The 4515-nt window shown below is 35.0% G+C and overlaps 1 long non-coding RNA gene across 2 annotated transcripts; it reads right to left on the bottom strand.

Moving 5' to 3' along the window:
- Positions 1-649: 649 nt before the first annotated feature.
- LOC149208338 (uncharacterized) lies at positions 650-3960 on the bottom strand. 2 transcript variants are annotated; one of them, XR_016252090.1, is made up of 2 exons: positions 3556-3960; positions 650-786 (listed from the first exon to the last, which is right to left on the bottom strand). It is a non-coding gene; the product is annotated as an uncharacterized LOC149208338 (long non-coding RNA). The 2 variants fall into 2 exon arrangements; XR_016252089.1 differs by having other exon boundaries at positions 742-822.
- Between the last annotated feature and the right edge of the window lie 555 nt (positions 3961-4515).

The raw sequence follows: 4515 nt of genomic DNA, 5'->3' as shown, positions 1-4515 counted from the left end.
ATTGTACAGTCTTAGGAGTAGATTTAAGTGTAGAATAAAAGCTGTAATTTCTAAGATCCCTTGTGCTGAAATAAAGAGAATTTCTGGGCATATATAAATCTCAGTTGTAAAAGTTTTCTTATGACTGAAAAATGAAGATTTTGTTCTCAGAAATTTCAGTTTAGATTAAGATGCAACAAATGTAGTTTTTCTAGACTGTTTTGATAGAGCTGGAGTGTGATGGATAACAGCGTCAGCAATATCATTTATATGATCCCTATTGCAAACTATAACTCCACAAGCTCTTCATCCTATGGAGATAAGTAAGCAAAACTTAAAGGCACCACTCTCTGTATGGTAATCATTGCATATAGAGTTCTTTTGTATCAGATTTTGCCAAATATAAGTTGCCATGTTGATTAGGGCAGAGTGTCATAATAAGGTCATTAGGGTTAGCAAAGAAGAAGACTTTGTAAAAGTCTTGAAGGAACCCGTTGTGTGGACCAAAAAAGGAAATAATACCATCTCTTCTAAGAAATTTGTAACGTATTGTTTCTTTATTTAGGGCCACACAGAAATACGTATTGAAAAAAAACAAGAAAGTGGAAAAAAAAAACTAAGGAATGTAATTCTTGTAAATAGGGTAAAATATTATAATTGCTGAGTGGCTAATGTACAATTGATGGAAGAGGATTTTCTATCATGGTCCATGGATGAAATAGAAATGAAGCAAAAACTCGGAAAGGAGATTAAGGTTGTTACCGGAGTTGAAGCAATACAGAGAACGTCCAGAAATGTCCTTCAACGCTGAAAGTTGAACAGCAACTACAAATTAGTTTGCAACTGCTTCACATATAGTAAAAAATGGATATTGTCAGATAAAGGTAGGGAGAAATTCAATAACAAAACAGAGATTAAACTACATGCAAGATGATCCGAGAACAAGTAGTTTAATATCATCTTTTAATATAATTTGATGGTCAAAAAAATATGTTGCATCATTCAAAAGTTATCAATTCAAATTTACAGATAGAATATGCATGACTTTGCACACTAAAAATAGAATATGTATAACTTTGCAAACTTAAATAGTGATTTCAGAAGTAAAATATATAAATACATTTTATGAGTCAAATTACTTCCAAAGTTAACAAGATTGGATCTCGTTACAAGAACTTCCAGCCACCTTGTTGTAAGACCTTCATATTTAAAAACATTTTACCCTACTTATACTCTGTAATTGAGAGTATAGCTAGAATATAAGGTTGTACTTTGTGGGATATCTGCCAGACAACCCAAAGAGAAAGATCAATGTTTCTTGTACTTTCCTCCACTGCAAGTAGCAATATGCCCAATCAGTAAAATAGGAATCTCAGTAAGGCAGGGGAGATGTAGCTGAAGGGCCCATAACTGAAACCATCCCTTATGTGTAAAGTCTTCATTAAGAGAAATCCAAGTGGAACATGGAAGAGTCATCATTGTTACGTGAGCAACATCTTCCCTCACTTGAGGATGGTGTAGTGCGAACACAAGGGTGACCTCCCTAACTCTGCTAAGTCCTGAAATATATAATGAATATTGAAGGTTTTAAGGACTTATTATGAATCTGACTTAAGGGTTATTAGATTGCTAAGGATTGAATATTTATGAGACAGAATCACTGGTCAAATGTTACAGGTACTCCTGGAGGGCTTGAGAAAACAGGAACCCATTACTCCTCATACATGATCAAGTGTAGATATTACAAATCAGATTCCATAGATTTGTATTAAATATCCTTTAGATTATATTCATAGTGTTATCTATTGACTGTGTAAATGGACAGCTTCTGTGTGAACAACAGCTATTGTTTGCATCTCATTAGGTTCAGTGATATTAGTGTGTGTAATCACCATCGCTCTCTACCTTTCAAATCAACATAAACCATGCCTCATTTCAAATTTGTTATTTCTCAGAGTAAAGCTATCATCTCACCATCAATATCTATGCCTCTTGTTAAAAGATTCTTGCATGTCCTGACCAAGTTCTCCAAGGCTTGTAATATTGCGCATGGATATGGCCCTATACATGTATGATGATATAATGAGAAAGACCGAAAAGTTGAATGAGAAATTCATAATTGGCAAGGGTGCTACAAGCACAGCTTACAGATGTGATCTTAAGAACTGTAACTCAGTTGCTATTAAAATACTATACACACACTATCCACAAAGCTTGCGGGAATTCGAAACTGAGTTAGAGACTGTTGGAAGTATCAAACATCGATCTGTCCTCCAACAATACCACGAGAACAATTACTAGAGAGCTGGGGCATACTATAAATTTAGACAGATTGTGAATAAAAATTTCATACCTCCTTCAAGTTGTCAGCGAAGGTAGATATAACAGTTTAATTGAACAGTTTAAGAAGTCGATTGCAAAGGGTAATATGCAAGGCTTAGATCTCTGCTGATTAGGAAAACTGGCCATGCTCAGTTGATGCAAGTCCGAAGTAAGTGTCGGTATGTACGATGGAATAAATGATGAATAGTGGAACACTGTGAGGAATCAATGTGATTGTGCAAATAGGTTCTATGTTTTGAGCTCCAAATCAAAACATTGACCAGTGCAATGATCTCAAACCAGTGATGTCGAGTGATGTACTTGGAATGACTCTCAGTAACCCTTGAAGAGCTTTGGAGCAGCTTCTAAAGACATTATGTATCAACCTCTTGAACAGAATTTGAAGCTTTTTGAATAAGCCTTGAATCAGCATCTTGGAGAGTTTTTTGGAGAAATATTGAAGCCTATTGAACAAATCTTGAACCAAAAGTAGAAGAAGTACCTTTTGGGGCAGACCTTGGGTTAACTTTTGGAACAGTTGCATCGGCCATTTATGTGAAATTGAGGTATGCATCATTTAGTTTCGCAACCTCTGATCAGATCAGTGTTTAGATGGGTGTGTGCCAACGTCTATATTAAATTTATCCAGTAACTTATATCCAAGCGGGGTTTAGATGGGTTTGCATTAAGGCCCATAATCAGTGCACCCAATAATCTCATATCAAATCAGGGTTTAGATGGGACTGCGTTGAGGTCTTTATTCCGTCCACCCAATTCGTCATTTAATTCCAATGCACTGATATCCAAACGAATTGTTGATTGATCCTCCACGTGCATCCAGATTGTAGAGCACAGGGTGCTCAACAACCTCAGCAGATGGATCTGTGCTGAGACCTATATTCAATGCACCGATTGTATGATTGAGATTTAAAGCACTGTTTTTTCTAACAGAAACTGGTGAAATTCTATTACAAAAAAAGGTTGCAGCGAGGCTGTTTTTTCTAACAGAAACTGGTAAAATTCTATTACAAAAAATGGTTGCAACGAGGCTGACACCACTGGCTAAACGTACATATTGTCTTCATGATTCAAGCTATTTGCACATATAGAAAACATAGTACAGGGCTTACTGAAAGCAGAGCAAAGAACAAATCAAACCATAACAGCTTTAAAAGAATAAATCAGAAACCATAAGAGGAAGAATGGCTTACATAAATCAGAAAGCATAAAGAAAGAAGGGCAAGAAACACTGACCGCTAAGAATTTTGCAACCAGAAGAGTAGAAATCCCATGTGTGAAGCAGACAGTAGAAATAGTGCTGTTATCTGCGCTGGCTACGCGGCCCTCAGGCAGGGAGAAAGACAGGAAACCAAGAACAAAGACACGTTTCATCACTGCGAAGATACGTTTCGGTTCAGTGACTGCGAAGAGTTTCGGTTCAGTCACTGCGAAGAGTCTCATCGCCAGGAGGCCTGGCGTTTCATGGCCCATTGTCAGATCCTCCCTCTCTGTCTTACAGCTGGTGGAAAAAACCAGATTAAATCATTCTATGAAAAAAACAGATTAAATCAACGGCAGAAAACACCCCAATCGTCTAACACAAGAATCAATGGTTCAGAATCGCACACATCACATTTTAGGGATGTCTTTCTCAGAGGGAATGCCTTACAGCGTAAATATTTTACAGTTTGGATATTAGGAATTAGTAAGATTTACTAAAGTTTCTAAACTTCAAAATAAATTATCATCCTTAAAATTTTATCTAATTAACATTTGTGTAAGTCTCAAATCCTAATATTTACAAAAGTTTCTAAACTTCAAAATAAATTATGATCCTTAAAATTTTAGCTAATTAACAATTGTGTAAGTGTCTCAAATCCAACACGATAGAAAACAAACTATTTCAATATTTAACTATTCCAAAACTTCAAACCTTTTGTTTTTGCAACCAAATTTAATTGCTTTGTAAATAAATTCTTTATTAACTTACGAAGTTCTAATTAAAAAATTAATGTGTTTTCAAGTATATTGTACCAGAACAAAGTGTCATTGGCTAAGATTGGATCTAAAATTTATTTTAATTTGATTTTATATGTGCAATCAAACTAAAAGAAATTTGAAGTTTTATGTATAATCAAGGTAAATTTAATGTGTAGTTAAAGTAAAATAATTTTTGAGAAACTAATTTTCATATTTTGTGAAAATAATTATGAA

The sequence above is a fragment of the Pinus tabuliformis genome, chromosome 1_2 (genome assembly GCF_031772625.1).
Source record: "Pinus tabuliformis cultivar Carrire ecotype Pingquan chromosome 1_2, CPIR1, whole genome shotgun sequence".
In the NCBI taxonomy this organism is placed as follows: Eukaryota; Viridiplantae; Streptophyta; class Pinopsida; order Pinales; family Pinaceae; genus Pinus; species Pinus tabuliformis.
The sequence above is the reverse complement of the archived record's forward strand: the minus strand, read 5'-3'. Positions and strand labels throughout refer to the sequence as shown.